This window comes from Meriones unguiculatus, chromosome 14 (assembly GCF_030254825.1).
Source record: "Meriones unguiculatus strain TT.TT164.6M chromosome 14, Bangor_MerUng_6.1, whole genome shotgun sequence".
NCBI lineage: Eukaryota > Metazoa > Chordata > Mammalia > Rodentia > Muridae > Meriones > Meriones unguiculatus.
The window spans coordinates 15,523,719-15,540,510 of NC_083361.1; positions in this window are offsets into that span (position 1 = coordinate 15,523,719).

Below are 16,792 nucleotides of genomic sequence, written 5' to 3' on the forward strand. Positions count from 1 at the left end.
CTTGTCGTGAGAGATTCTGGGGTACTGATATAGTTGACGACTCAAGTTCCAAGATGGAGGGCGCTATTACTGAGTCACCAGATATATCTCAGGATTCATCTCCTTGTGTCTCTCCCCTGTAGTTGGCCTTGGGAGAAAAGCACACAGCCCTTTCTTACTGACAAACTTCCTTCCCTTTCAATTTTCCTCCCTCAAGACTTGTCTGGGGAAATGTGTCTTCATGTGCTTTAAAGCAGGAATTCTGGGAAATGCTTACCTCATCCTTCCTTCATCTAGAGTACCAGTATTCTTAAGTCAGCATAGTGACCACCCAGTTCCTTAGTGATTCAGGGAAGCCTCTTGGGGCAACAGGAATTTCTGGGAATGGAAAAGAAAATACAGAACCTTAATCAACATATCAAATCAGTCCCCTCCCCTGACAACACCTTGCATCCTACAAAGGAAACACCCTGACTGACATCCCAGCCAGATTTTTTTATTTTTATTATTTTATTATTTATTTATTTTTTTACATCCAGTCCTTGGTTTTCTGGGAGAAGTGAGGGAAGGATTTGTTTCAAGTGATGTAACAGTCTGGTCCTTTTCACTCAATACCTTCACTCATCTCTTGCTCTGTAGGTGTCTGTAGGGTGATAATCACTTTTCTGAAACAAGGCTGTGGCAGAGACTTCACTGAGGTCAGAAGTGGGAGGCTCAGACTAGAGGTATGTTAACAATCAAGTGTGTAGCATGTTCATCACGTGTGGTCTCCGAAACCTCATGGTCTTCCCATTGGAAGGGAGAGCTCCACAGCAGCGGATGCTCAGCAACCACTTCCTGTTGCATAGCACTGTCCTCTAAGCTGAACTACCCTCTTCAGGAGGGTACCTCTTCAGATGGCCCTGCTTCAAAAAGTCACCACAGCTGGGACTGTTGACTATGTACCTTCCCTCAGAGAAGGTAGGGAGGATCTGTGGGGTTCTTACCTTAGAATCCAGCCGCCCCTCCCATCTCAACCAGTTGTATGCAATGCTGGCATGTGGATATCAGGGAGAGGCTAGGTCCCATACATGGAGAAGGAAAAAGGGAGAAGATTCAGTCTTCGCAGCCATGGAGAAGCCATCATCCTTGTTGGGTGGAGACCTTCCTTTAAGGTCGCCTATGCTTCTGTTCCTAACCCTTTACCTGTTGGCTCTGTAAGGAAGCCTGATAAACACATTCGTTCCCAGGGGTGGACTTTGGCAGAATCAGGCCTTGGTTTGTCGTTGGAACATTGGGAGGAGGGATAAACATGGCTCGCTCTCCCAGGGAAGGCATTTTAGTAACAGCTGCAAATGGACAAAATCTGAGAAGGCACGTGTCAAAGCGTTGACCAGAATTGGGGGAAGTCCTTTTGTGGTCACCAGAAGGTGTCAGGAAAATCAGAGTCCCTCTTGGGATTTTTGGTGTCAATAAATGAAAAGGAAAAAAATGTGTACTTTTCTGATTAAGGCGCTCAGAAAGGTGGCTGGACCAAACTGACTTTCATGGTAGTTCATAGGGACAGTGCTGGGGCAGGAGTGTGCGTGTGGGGGCGAGTCTGGTGAGGAAAATTACATTACTTCATCGAAGGGAAAGTTAATCCACTATGCCTTTAGCAAGGGAAGCCCAGATGAGGGCAAGACCTTTCACTGTTACTGGAGAGATGTCTCTGGGTATCTGGGTTCTTCATGACTCAAAGACTGGAGCAAAAGTCATGTCACTGGTGAATCAGGGTTCCCTTTTGCATGTTCTTAGTCTTGTTGATTAAAAAGAAAAATTAAAAACAGACTCAGAAGGAAGCTCTATGGCCATTTTATTAGTATTTGAGAAAAAAGCTAAAAGCCTGGCAAGCTGTAAATGCCAGCCACTGCTAGGAGGAGGGAGATGGTGAAGAAAAAAAAAAGTCATTCCTTTTGAATTAGAGTGAACTACAGAGGTCTGCAAGCAACTGCAAAATGGGGTCAGAGGTCTTCAGAGAAAACAAAAAGCCCCCAGTACTAAGGCAAGTATGAATAGGAATTTGGTCAGTAACAAAAAAGAAAAAGAAAAGAAAAAGAAAAAAAAAGGGGGGGGGGGAGGAAAAGCTGTGATTTTGGGTTAGAACTCAAAAAAAGTAGGAAGGCTTAGCGGTGGAGGTCTGTGATCAGCTGCCTCAAGGGAGGTAGATGCTCCTGGGAAGGATAAGCAGTCTGTCTCATTAAGGGGGTAATTAGTCCTCCCATCACTGTAGCGTGTGTTCGGCATACCAAGAATCACCAAGCCCTTTGCCCGCATTGTGGAACCAGTTCCTGGAAGATCCCTCACCCTCTACCCTGCCTTCAATGACTCAGTGCCAATGCCTTGCCACCACTAATGGCCAATGAGAGGTTTCCACTGTTGCAGTATTTTTCTTATGCTCACGTTTCATAACCTCTATAAAACCCGCTATTGTGGCCCTGGCATGTCGCTGTCTCCATCCCACTCAGAGGCATCCATTTTTTCAATCTCCCCCATCCCCCACAATAATGCTCTTATGTGAAGATTGTTGCACAGTTTAATTGCTGTGGTTTTCTTTGCTCCCTTCCTCCCCCTGCCATTGCTGAGATACTCTTTCACAAAACCATTCAGCACGCCATCAGATGAATCAGTTTTCCCAAGGACTGGCTTCTTTGCCAGGTGATAGACAGATCCTGTTGTCTCAACTTTTAAGGAATGAGACGTAAGTATGGGATAGTCTAACGCCAGGGACAGATTAAAATGTCAATGTCTGGTGCCAGAGATAAAACTGGGAGGGAGTAGTATTCTTTTAATGGGCCTCAAGAAAGCCCTATACCTCTTCCTTTTCATATGGGAGGTAAGATCCAAAGCTGGGCATCCTTAATGGCCTCTGAGCCTGCCAATGCCTGCGTAGTGGCTCACCTCTGTGAAAAGAAGGAAATACTGCCTCACAACATGAAGAGAGCATTCGGGAGCCAGACAGTGAAAAGAAACATGATGCACAGGAGGACTTGTTAAGAAGAGGAGAGGAAAGGCTATCTCCTTAATGAGATAGATACTTACAACTTACCTCAGAGCTCTCTCTCCATGCAGTGGCTTACAGCTCCTTGCTGCTAAGCCTGCCCTGCCCACTTTCTGACTTCTAACTTGGAAAACGTAACCCTTCCTTTTCCTTCTTTCTATTTCCGTTTTTCAGATACTGACCAAAAGTCGATGACTGCTCGTCCTGAGGCTCCACACATTCTTCCCCACCTCTCCTCTCTTCTTCCCTCCCTCTCCCTTTCCATTCAGCCTTTAGTTTGGATATTTCCTGCTTTCTTGACCTCAACTTCAAAAGGCCTAACTTCTCTCTTCCTCTTACCCATCTCTCCCTCACCTAGAGGCCAACAAAATCCCCAGCTTGTCTGCCCTTCTGCTTTCTCTCAAACTCTGAAAAACTTATCCTTAGGTTTCTTTTGGGATTCCCTTCTAGATTCGTTTATTGACAAGACTGCAGACCAGTAAGAGGGACCCGATACCCCAGTGACAAGCCCATCCCAACTCCCACATGTCTGGGGCTCTTTTCTTCCTCTTCTAAGTAAGCAGATACATGGTCCTTGGCTGCAGCCTCTGAATTTATTTCTAAAAGTTTGAGCTTATCTGTTGGGAATCCTAGCCACAGGGAGACAATGTCACTCACAGTACCCCTGAGTGCTCTTGACAGTTTGAGAAAATATCTTTCCACCTAGTCCTTTCTGTTCAGACCTTGTAGCACACACTGGAAAATGGTCTGGATCCACAGATACACTAGATCTGTTAGTTTCCTTCACATGTGCCTGTGTGGATTGTGTTCTATCTAGTACTCTGGTTTTCAATGAGACCTTCATAACGGGACCTTTAATGCTGGGACCCTTCAATACAGCACCTCATGTTGTGGTGACTCCCAACCATAAAAATTACTTTTGTTCCTCCTTCATAACTAATTTTGCTGCTATTGTGAATTCTAATGTAAATATCTGTGTTTTCCAATGATCCCCATGAAAGGGTTGTTTGACCCACAGGTTGAGAATCACTGATCTAACAGTATGTGAGCAGAAGTGAGATGAGCCTCTTCTACAGCTAAACAACCCTCCAGGCCTGTGTCTCCAGCTCCGCTGGTTATGATTAGCTTACTGCAGCTGAGTATGGTAAGGCTGAAAGTAAAAACCCAATATGGAGGAGCTATACCGTTGAAGGGGCATGGGATTCTAGAGACTCAAGGAAGACTGATGGACAGCCATGTACGTTGTGCTGGGCTGAGCAAGTGTTGAAGGTCAAGTCACTGAATGTTAAGGGATTGCTTGTTAGATTAATGTCCTTATTGAAAACAGCACTCCTGTAGTCTACAGGCTATAGCAGCAACCTGCTTTATCTTTGGCAGCTTTGTCAACAGTTGTCCCCGAAGATCATTTCATGTGGCTTTGAAAGCAGCCATCATAGTGCCTAGAGATGCCATGGCTGCCTTCATACTCACTGACTTATAACATTTGCTGTTGACACTCTGGAATAGACTGTGTGTAACCAGAGCCGCTTAGGTAAAGACAGTAGCATGGGTGATGGGGGGCTCATCTTTAGGCATCCTTTTACAATGCCCCAGTGGCATGTCCTCTTCTATAGAGCATCCATGCAACATCCCATATTCACCAATGACTCATTCATCTCCAGGCTGTGGTTTCTCTGCCTGGGTTCTCGTCTCCCCGCTTTCTTCTCCAGAATGTGGCTCAATCCCCACTTAAAAGGCAGTTGAGGATGCTAAGCATAATGGCACATCCCTTCAATCCAAGCCTGGTCTACATAGTGAGTCCAAGGACATCTAGAGCTAATCAGACGCTGTCTCAAACAAACGGACAAACAAACAAAGGGTTAATCTTTCCACCTGACCTTCAACACCCAGCCTTCTTTTCTTCAGATTCTCCTGGATTTAAGGTTCTTCAAGCACACTCTTCAGTGAAGACAGTATGCTGTAATTATCTGGTTAGCAATCTGCTTCTCTCCCTAGACAATGAGCTCAGAGGATAAGAACATTAGTATTCACATAGCAGACATTCTGCAAATATTGAATGACTCAGTGATAGGAGGGTCAGAGAACAGAGGCGGTATGTCTGAATGCAATTCAGCTAGAATACAGGCCCTTGGATGGTGACAGCCACAAGGTGAAAAGGAGACCATTTGGCATGTTCGTACTGTCAAGAACACATGGTACGGGAGGGGAAGAGAATTTGTGTAAGCAGGTCCCACCTAGGACCAGTATGAGGAGCTTAATGCCAGTTTAGTTAAAGACAACAGTTTTGATTATTCAATAAACAAAACAAAATGAAAATTTAACAAGTATTTGTTTTTCTTTTTTTGCTGGTACAAGTGATTTATTTTTATTTTTAAAATTTATTTTTTATTAAATTTATTCATTTTGTATTTCAGCTGTAGCCCCCTCCCTCATTCTCTCCCAATCCCACCCTTCCTCTTCTCCTCCCATGCCCCTCCTCCAGTCCACTGATAGGGGTGCTCCTCCTCCCCTTACATCTGACCCTAGCCTATCAGGTCTCATCAGGACAGGCTACACTATCTTCCTCTGTGACCTGGTAAGGCTGCTCCCTCCTCAGAGGGAGGTGATCAAAGAGCCAGCCATTGAGTTCATGTCAGAGGCAGCTCCTGTTCCCCTTACTAGGGTACCCACTTGAGCACTGAGCTGCCATGGGCTACATCTGTGCAGGGATTCTAGGTTATCTCCATGCATGGTCCTTGGTTGGAGTATCAGTCTCAGAAAAGACCCTTGGGCCCAGATATTTTGGTTCTGTTGCTCTCCTTGTAGAGCTCCTGCACCTCCAGGTGTTTAATTTCCCCCTTCTTTCATAAGATTCTTTGCACTTTGCCCAAAGTTTGGCTATGAGCCTCAGCACCTGCTTTGATACCTCAATCAATAGAATTTTTCAGAGGCCCTCTGTGGTAGGTCCCTGTCTTGTTCCCCATTTTCTCCCTTTTTGGAGGTCCATCGGAATGAGAATTGTCTTTCTGAATGAGGACTGATCATCTTACCCAGGTTCCTCCTTCTTGCTTAGCTTCTTTAGGTGTACAGATTTTAGTATGTTTATCCTATATTATATGTCCACATATCCATTTATAAATGAGTGTATACTATGTGTGTCTTTCTGCTTCTGGGATACCTCACTCAAGATGATCTTTTCTAGTTCCTACCATTTGCCTGCAAATTTCATGATTTCTTTGTTTTTAATTGCTGAGTAGTATTCCATTGTGTAAATGTACCATAATTACTATATCCATTCCTCCATTGAGGGACATCTAGGTTGTTTCCAGGTTCTGCCTATTACAAATAAAGCTGCTACAAACATGGTTGAGCAAATGTCCTTGTTGTGTACTTGAGCATCTTTTGGATATATGCCTAGGAGTGGCATAGCTGGATTTGAGGAAGCACTATTCCTAATTTTCTGAGAAAGTGCCAGACTGATTTCCAAAGTGGTTGTACAAGTTTACATTCTCGCCAGCAATGGAGGAGGGTTCCCCTTTCTCCACATCCTCTCCAGCATGTGTTGTCACTTGAGTTTTTGATCTTAGCCATTCTGATGGGTGTAAAGTGAAACCTCAGGGTTGTTTTGATTTGTATTTCCCTGATAACTAAGGATGTTGAGCATTTCTTTAAGTGTTTCTCTGCCATTTGATATTCCTCTATTGAGAATTCTGTTTAGCTCTATACACCATTTTTTTTAAAACTGGATTGCTTGATTTGTTGCTTTTTAACTTCTTTATTTCTTTATATATTCTGGATATTAGCCCTCTGTCAGATATTTTGTCTTTCCTGTATGTGAAAGACAAAAGGGCCAAGAAAGAAATTAGGGAAACTACACCATTTATAATAGTCACTAATAACATAAATACTTTGGTGTGACTAACCAAGCAAGCAAAAGACCTGTTTGAAAAACACTTCAAGTCTCTGAAGAAAGAAATTGAAGAGATCTGAAGATGGAAAGATCTTCCATGCTCATGGATCAGTAGGATTAACATAATGAAAATGGCCATCCTGCCAAAAGCAATCTACAGATTCAATGCAATTCCCATCAAAATACAACACAATTCTTTACAGAACTTGAAAGAACAATTCTCAATGTCATATGGAAAAACAAAAACAAGCAAACAAACAAACAAAAAACAGAATTGCTAAAATAATATCATACAACAGATCATCTGGAGGTATCTTCATCCCTGATCTCAAGCTGTACTACAGAGAAGTAGTAATAAAAACTGCATGGTGGATAAAAACAGAATGGTGGATCAATAGAATCAAATAGAAGATCCAGAAATAAACCTACACACCTACGGATACTTGATTTTTTTTACAAGGAAGCCAAAACCATACAATGGAAATAAAGGTAGCATCTTCAACAAATGGTGCTGGTCTAACTGGATGTCTACATGTAGAAAAATGCAAATAGATCTGTATTTATCACCCTATACAAAACTAGAGTCCAAATGGATCAAAGACCTCAACGTAAAACCAGATACACTAAACCAGTTAGAAGAAAAAGTGGGGAAGAATCTTGAACTCATTGGCAGGGGAGAAAGCTTCCTGAACAGACCACCAACAACACAGGCTCTAAGACCAACAATTAATGGGATCTCATAAAACTGAACATGTATTTTTAGAAAGTCTCAGAAAATGTAAAACTCAACTACATACTTTCTGTAAAGATGTAAAATATGCTGACATTCTGCCATATTTACCTTAAGCTTTGGATTAATTGCTTTTCAAGTGCTGTGACAAAATATGCAAGATAAATAGTTTATAAGGGGGAAAAGTTTGCTTAGTTCTAGTCTGCTGGCTCCATTGCTCTGGGACCCAAGGTAAGGCAGAACATCAAGGCAGGAGGCATGTGGTGGGTCAGAGCTGCAAAAATCAGTGTTTACAGGGGACTTGGAGCAAAGTATGCTCTCAAGGCACCATCCTCAGTGACCACTTCCTCCAACTACACCCCCAGTACCTCACTATGACATGATTCTACCAATAGGTTGAAGCACTATTGCAGTTAATGCTTCAGGAACTCATTACCTCTCTGCAGCACCTGTAGCCTGGCCAGCATGTCAGCCTGTGGAAGATGCTGCCTACACCAACCATGACAACATTTTTGTTGTTATTTCAGGTGACACTGATGATTGTCATGTGCCTCTTGTTCACTCCCTACTCTTAGGGTAGGTATCCTTCTCATGAATGTTTATGCACATTCATTATTGCAACCATGGTATTTTAAGAATATATATGTATATATACAGATATATACATGTATATACATGTATGATATATAGATATGTATGATTCTGTCTGTAGTATTTTATTGCTTAGAGATTTTGTAGCTACCTTAATTTATATAAGTTCACTCTATAGTGATAGTTCGTGGAAAAAATGCTTAATAACATGACCCCACCTGTATATGAAATACATAAGTGAATGCACAGCATATGTTTGTGCTATAGGTATACATCAAATATATCAATGATATGCTTTTGAGGTAGCCATTTAGCTACATGTTGAACTAATAAATTCATCTAAGTGATGCTACTCTGCTTAGCACCCATTTCCCTACTTAGAGACTTCAGGATATGTTTCCATTCTCCATTATGACAAGCCAGTTCCATGATATCCCACCTCCAGGTCTAGCTTGGGCCATACGTTCTGTGCTCTGTGCCATTTTGGCAAGTTCTCTGGAACCTAGCTCTCCTGCATCCTTTCTAGTCTCCAGACCGAGCCCAGGTTGCACATTTTATATACTCGTACAGTCTGGGGACTCTGCCTGATGGCAGCCCATTCTCAACATATCCAACCTCTGAGCCTAGACTGGTGACACAGCTGCAGACTTGCTTAGCCTGGTAAGTATTCAAGGCCCTGACCCAGGCACTGATTGAGTAACACAGCTTACACAGCAGCCTAAGAAGATCAATCCACTTTTCCCATTTGCATACTTTTTCCTTTTGCTTACCACTGAATTGGAATCATCCCTGTTGTCTAACCATGAACCAACATTGACTGTCTGAAGGATTTACCTATTAACTCTTCAAATTTGACCTGAAATCAACCAAGATTGGATAACAACAATAACAAACCTCCCAAACTTTCACTTAACAAAGACAGACTAGACTTTCACATCAGATACAACCAACAAAAAAAGTTTCATGCCCAGTCTTACTGTAAAAACACAAACAATCTGAAAGGCAGTATATCTCCCCCTCTAAATCCACTATTCCTATCCAAATATTCTCCAATGAGAATAATCTAGATGAACCCTGAGACACAGAATTTAAAAGAACAATCATATACTTCATTAAATAATTTTAAAAAAACTGATAAAAGACACACACAAACAGTTCAACTAACTTAAAGGGATAGCAATAAACCCCTGGGTAATGACCAAGGAAGTACAAACATATGGGTGAATGAAATGATGAAGACAATTCAAGATTTGAAAACTGAGTTCAGTAAAGACATAGAAATATTGAAGAGAAATCACTTTGAAATTAAGATAGACTTGAACTACTGAATAACCAAATAAGAAAACCCAGGGGAGGGCATTACAGACACAGTGCATCAAGTAGACAATAGAATATCAGAATGTGAAAATAAGGCAAAGTTATTGAATCAGACAAACAAGGGAGATGAAAACATACAACAAAGGGAAACCTGTGAGAGGAACACATGAATTTAAAATATCAAATCTTCAAAATTGTAGGCATACTAGAAAGAGAAAAATGTCAAGCCAATGGCATAGACCAGATCTCCGCCAGCATTACAGAAGACTTTCCCTTATAGATTCAAGAAGCACAGAGAACTCCAAATAAACAGGATCAGGATAAAAATTCTCCATGGCATATCATAGTTAAAACACTAGCTATACAGAACAAAGAGAGGGTACCGGAGGCCACAGAGAAAAACCACAAATTACATTTAAAGGAAAACCCATGAGAATAACAATTGCTTTCTCAATGGAAACTTTAAAAGCCAAAGCCACATGTGGTATCCTGGGTTCTCTAGAGGAACAAAACCAACAGAATGAATCTATCTATCTATCTATCTATCTATCTATCTATCTATCTATCTATCTATCTATCGAGGGATTTGTTAGAGTGGCTTACAGGCTGTGGTCCAGCCAGTCCAACAAAGGCAGTCTCTCAATGAAAAGGCCAAGAATCCAGTAGCTGATTAGCCCACGAGGCTGGATGTCTCTGCTGGTCTTCAGGATATGTTGAAATTCTGAAGAAATAGTTCTAACACCAGCAAACAAAAGCCTTAGCAGCAGGATAGGAGAATGTGTCAGGTGAGCAGGGAAAAAGCAAAAGTTTCCTTCTTTTTTTTGCATTTATTTATTTATTTAAATTTTTTTTATTAATTATACTTTATTCACTTTGTTTCCCCCCGTAGCTCCCTCCCTCCTCCTCTCCTATTCCCTCCCCCCCCTTTCCCTTCTCCATGCATACCCCTCCCCAAGTCCACTGATAGGGGAGGTCTTCTTTTCCTTCCTTCTGATCCTACTCTATCAGGTCTCATCAGGAGTGGCTGCATTGTCTTCCTCTGTGGCCTGGTAAGGCTGCTCCCCTTCTCATGAGGAGGAGATCAAAGAGCAGGTCAATCAGTTCATGTCAGAGATAGTCCCTGTTCCCATTACTATGGAACCTACTTGGACACTGAACTGTCATGGGCTACATCTGTGCAGGGGTTCTAGGTTATCTCCATGCAGGCTCCTGAGATAAACCTCCTGAAATCTGTACACCTAAAGAAACTAATCAAGAGGGAGGACTATGGCTAAAATGCTCAATCCCCATCCAGAAAGGCAGAGGATGGACATGAGAAGAAGGAGAAAAAGTTTCATTTTTACATGTCCTTTTTTATAGGCTATTACCAGAAGATTTGGCCTGGATTTAGGGTGAGTCTTTTTTACCTCAAATGATCCAGATTTAGGGTGGGTCTCCCTATCGCAAATGATCCAGTCAAGAAAAATCCCTCATTGCTATGCCAACCTGGTTGGGTGTTAGTTGATTCTAGATGTGGTCAAAGTGACAAGCAAGATCAAACCAGAAGAGCCTGCAGCAAAGTATACCTCAACTTATAAAAGGCCATGGATGCCAGTCTAGACTACTGTATGCAGGAAAACTCTCTGCTGCAGTTGAAGAAGAAAGAATAATGCTCCATAATAGAAACAAGCTAAAATAGTTCTTGTCTAGGTGTACCTCCCACGTGGCCTGGAGATACAGGTAAATGACTGGCACAACCTGCCACAGACCGTCCCTGTATCAATCACCTTGTGGTCACTAGCTAGTGACTGCTACCTCCTCCTAGCCAATCTTTCTCCATTTGGGCTTGTCAGCTCTCAGCCTGCTCTCTACTGGGAACTCTCCAGCCAGCACACATGGTTTGGACACTTGGGCCTCCCTCTCTTTAAGACTAACCACAGCCCTGCCATTTAGGATCCTCCTATTGCCTTATCTAGTCCCAAGAGCCAGGACCAGTCTACACTATGAGCACGAACTTGTTTTTAAGTTTCTTGACCAGGACACTTAGAATACCTAAATATACTGTAGCTGACAAGCAGAAGGCTTGGGGTAGAGGCTGCAGGCACAAAACCCAGACAAACATAGAAAACTCATCTCCCAACCGTGCTGTGCATTAGCTACCTCCTGAACATTGTAAACACCTTTGATGAAAGATTCAGCATGCCCAGAAGAAAAAAAAAAAGAAAACTCAACAAAAACTAACTCCAGATATACAAATCCCAACAAACAAACATACATACATACACACACACACAGAAAACATAAAAAACAGAAGTAACTGTTCTCCTTTAAAAAAATACAAATCCCATAGTAATATCCTTTATTGAGAATGATTTTGGAAGAACTCTTTAATGAAGAATTCAAAAGAATAATTATAACTATGGTCAAATAACTTAAAGACAAAGACAAAAGATAAAGCAGAGATGTTAATCGAAGACATGAAAATAAATTCCAAATTTTTAAAGAAAATCCAAATTGAAACAGTTCTGGAAATAAGGAACTCAATAAGCCAATTAAAATAATCTCTGCCTCAACAACAGAACAGATCATGTTGAAAATGGAAGAAGGATAAAAGCAAGTAGATTATTCAGTAAAGGTCAATGAAAGGTTTAACAAAATTGTGAATGGGACTTGGAAGAGTTTTGGAATGACCTGAAAAGTCCTAAGTTCCAAATTATGGGCATAGAAGAAGAATATCATAGCAAAGGCACACAGAAAATCTTCAGAAAAACCACAGAAGAAAGTTTTTCAATCCTAGGAAAAGTGATATTAATCCAAGTACAAGAGGCCTACAGAACATCAAATAGACTATATATATGTGACATATTATAGTTAAAACATAACAGCCAAGGAAAGCTGTGAGAGATAAAGGTCATACATACATACATGACACATACAAAGGCAGGCCTCTCCAGCTGTAAAGCCCATTGACCACAACAATGGATGCGGTGACTGCTGAGGTCACGTACCCTGGAGGAGAACCTGCCACCGCTTCCTTCCTAAACCAGCAGGATTGTCAATGACATCCTAGACATCAGTTATTTTACCCACAGGGAAGAGTAGCTCTCATCCCTGTCTCAGCCGCTGTTCTATTGCTGTGAAGAGACAGTGTAGCCAGGGCAACTTAGGAAAGAAAGCATTTAATTGGGGGATTGCTTACCATTTCAGAGGGTTTCCATCATGGTGGGGAAACATAGCGGGCAGGAAGGCAGGCAGGCAGATAGGCATGATGTTAGAGCAGTAGCTGAGAGCTTACGTCTAATCCACAGGAACACTCGGCAGAGAGCACATGAGACTGGGCCCAGTGCAGGCTTTTGCAACCTCAAAGTAACATACCTCCTCCACCTCCTAATCCTTCCTAAACAGTCCACTAACTGACAACCAAACATTCAAATATATGAGCCTATAGGGGCTCTCCTTCAAATCACTACAGTCTACTCCCTGGCCCCCATAGGCTTGTAACCAAGCCATAATTCAAAACACATTTTAATTCGAACACAAAACGCATTTAAAACCACAAGCGCTAACATTACGATTCACAATAGTAGCAAAATTACAGTTTATGAAGTGGCAATAAAAATGTGTTATGGTTGGGTGGGTGTGGGCACCACAACATGAGGAACTGAGTTAAAGGCTTGCGCATTAGGAAGGTTGAGATCCATTGCTTTACAGCTGGAATCATGGAGCCTAAGCTGCCAAGTTCTTCTGCTAGCTTGGGATGGAATCTGGCCCCCTCCTTGACATGTATTTACATAAGCCTTAGCTTCTCAATGGTTTCCTTTGTTGAATACACTTTCCTTTTTACAAGATGGAAGCTTAGCTTTGTGGGGTTTTACCCTGAGGACACTGTTTCCTTTCTCCTTGAGCTTTCCTTAAACTTTTCATCTTTCTGAGTTGGCTCCAAAATTACATTCCCTGGTGGTCTGTTTCTTTTCAAACTTTACATTCCTTTCTTTTCACCTTGCTGTTTTTCATTGTAGATAGGCATAAAGGCAATCACTAATAGCCACATGACACAGTAAACACTGAGCAATTGAAATCTCTTCGGCTATTTATATTAGGCCAAAATCTTCATTTCAGCCTTCTGTAGAGTTTTTGGACAAGGGCAGATAGCAGCCATATTTTCTTTTTTCCTCAAAATAGCACAAGTATTGTCTCTAGGTTAGTTGCTAATATTGTTCACCTCTGAAACCCCTTGAGCTGGGCCTCATTAGTCCACATTACTCTGGGCATTACTATCTTTTGCACTCCTACTTGGATGGTCCATTAAGCCTCACTTACACCATTCAGCCGTTTTCCTAATCCAAAGTCCTAAAGTCTGTATTTCTCTAACAAGCGGCACAGTCAGGCCTGTTACAATGCCTCACTCCCAGTGCCAACTTCTGCCTTAGTTACTGTTCTGTTGCGAAGAGACACCAAGACCAAGGCAACCTATAAAAGATCTTCTTCTTCTTTTTTTTTTTTTTTAACAGCAGAGATCATCACAGAAATCCATAACTGGTCAAAATCATCCTCAACTGATGTATCCACAATACAACACTACACCTGATGCTCAGGGGACATTTTGGAAGCCTGTGGAAAAGTGAGAGGACCACGACTTCTGTAAGATCACATCTTTTATTCATGGCAGGGAGCTGCACCGATGAAATCTTAACTACTTGGCTGCCTAAACCAGAGCTGCACACAACAGCACCAAGGGACACGCCCACACACATGGAGTTAATCTCCTAAAGACCCGATCCCAGATGAAAAGCTAGAGGCAATGAAAGGCTGCTGAGGGAAAAGCCATTCTTTTCCACAGCTGAGCCTCTTGACATGTTAACTAATTCCAAGTGGTCAGCTCTAATGCACGTATGTGTAACCAACACTAAATAAACTCAGCAGCTTGTATTTATACATGCATTATGTGTATATATGTGTATGCAAATGTATGTAACAAGAGCTAATGAAGAGGCTGTAGATTGGAGGTTCGTCAATGAGTTGGAAGGGAACTGGGTGATGTAGAGATAATGTAAATAAAACATTCATCAATGACGGTTCCCAAAACAATTGCATGAAAAAATCCAAGCACAATACCCTTGTTTATCCTTCATGAAGTATGCAAAATACCATGTTCGGACAGTGGGCACCATAGCCCAGATCCAGCTGCCTCCAGAGGCACAGGCTCTGGGGCCTAGAGTAGACCTGAAAATGGTATCTAGGCTTTCTTTTAAGAACTTATGGTTATTTTTTACTACGTGGATGAATGTCTATGTATCTATATGTTAATGAGTGCAGTGTCATTGCAGGTGTCTAGAGAGATCTTTGGAGCTGGAGTCAGAGGTAGTTGCAAGTTTTCTCTCTGTCTCTCTCTGTGTGTGTGCGTGTGTCTTCCTTTTCTCCTTTCCCCCATTTTTCCTTTGTTTTTCTTTTTTTTTAAAGATTTTTAAAAATTTACTTTATTTTTTTGAGATTATAATTACATTATTCCCTCCGTACTTTCTTATATAGTCCTCCTTTCTCTCTTTCCCACTGATAGGGGAGGTCCTCTTCTCCTTCCTTCTCATCTTAGTCTGTCATTGTCATCTTCTGTGGCCTGGTAAGGCTGCTCCCCCCTCAGGGGGAGGTGATCAAAGAGCAGGCCAATCAGATTTTGTCAGAGGCAGTCCTTCTTCCCATTGCTATGTAACCCACTTGGGCACTGAACTGCCATGTGCTACTTTTGTGCAGAGGTTCTAGGTTATCTCCATGCCTGGTATTTGGTTGGAGTATGAGTCTCTGGGGAAGTTCCCTGTGTTCAAGTTTTCTGGTTCTGTTGCTCTCCGTGTGGGGTTCCCGTCCTCTCCAGATCTTACTATTTCCCAGTTCTTACATAAGATTCCATACACTCTGCACAACAGTTGGCCATAAGTCTCAGCATCTGCTTTGATAGTCTGCAGGGCAGAGGCTTTCAGAGGCCCTCTGTGGCAGGTTCCTAGGTTGTTTCCTGTTTTCTTCTTCTGATGTCCATCCTCTTTGCCTTTCAGGATGGGGATTGCGTGTTTTAGCCAGAGTCCTCTCTCTTGATTAGTTTCTTTAGATGTACAGATTTTAGTAGGTTTATCCTATGTTATATGTCTGTATGAGTGAGTATATACTGTGTATGTCTTTCTGCTTCTGGGACACCTCACTCAGGATGATCCTTTCCAGGTCCCACCGTTTGTTTACCTGCAAATTTCATGATTTCCTTATTTTTCATTGCTGAGTACTCCATTGTGTAGATGTTCCACAATTTCTGCATCCATTCTTCAGTTGAGGGGCATCTGGGCTGATTCCAGCTTCTGGCGATTAGAAATAAAGCCGCTACAAACATGGTTGAGCAAATGTCCTTACTGTGTACTTGAGCCTCTTTTGGATATATGCCTAGGAGTAGTATGGCTGGATCTTGAGGAAGTGCTATTCCTAGTTGTCTGAGAAAGTGCCAGATTGATTTCCAGAGTGGTTGTACAAGTTTACATTCCCACCAGCAATGGAAGAGGGTTCCCCTTTCTCCACAACCTCTCCAGCATGTGTTGTCACTTGAGTTTTTCATCTTGGCCATTCTGATGGGTATAAGGTGGAATTTCAGGGTGATTTTGATTTGCATTTCCCTAGTGGCTAATGAGGTTGAGCATTTCTTTAAGTGTTTCTCTGCTATTCCATATTCCTCTACAGAGAGTTCTCTGCTTAGCTCTGTTCCCCATTTTTTAATTGGATTACTTCGTTTGCTGCTTTTCAGCTTCTTTACTTCTTTATATATACTAGATATTAGCCCTCTGTCAAATAAAGGGTTGGTAAAGATCTTTCCCAATCTGTAGGCAGTCGTTTTGTTTTGATGACGGTGTCCTTTGCTTTACAGAAGCTTTTCAGTTTCATGAGGTCCCATTTATTGATTGTTGATCTTAGAGCCTGTGCTGTTGGTGTTCTGTTCAGGAAGTTGTCTCCTGTACCAATGAGTTCTAGGGTATTCCCCACTTTTTCTTCTAACCGATTTAATGTGTCTGGTTTTATGTTGAGGTCTTTGATCCACTTGGACTTTAGTTTTGTGCAGGGTGATAAGTATGGATCTATTTTTATTTTTCTACATGTAGACATCCAGTTGGACCAGCACCATTTGTTGAAGATTCTATCTTTTTTCCATTGTATGTTTTTGGCATCTTTGTCAAAGATCAGGTGTCCATAAGTGTGTGGACTTATTTCTGGGTCTTCTGTTTGGTTCCATTGATCCACCATTCTGTTTCTATGCCAGTAC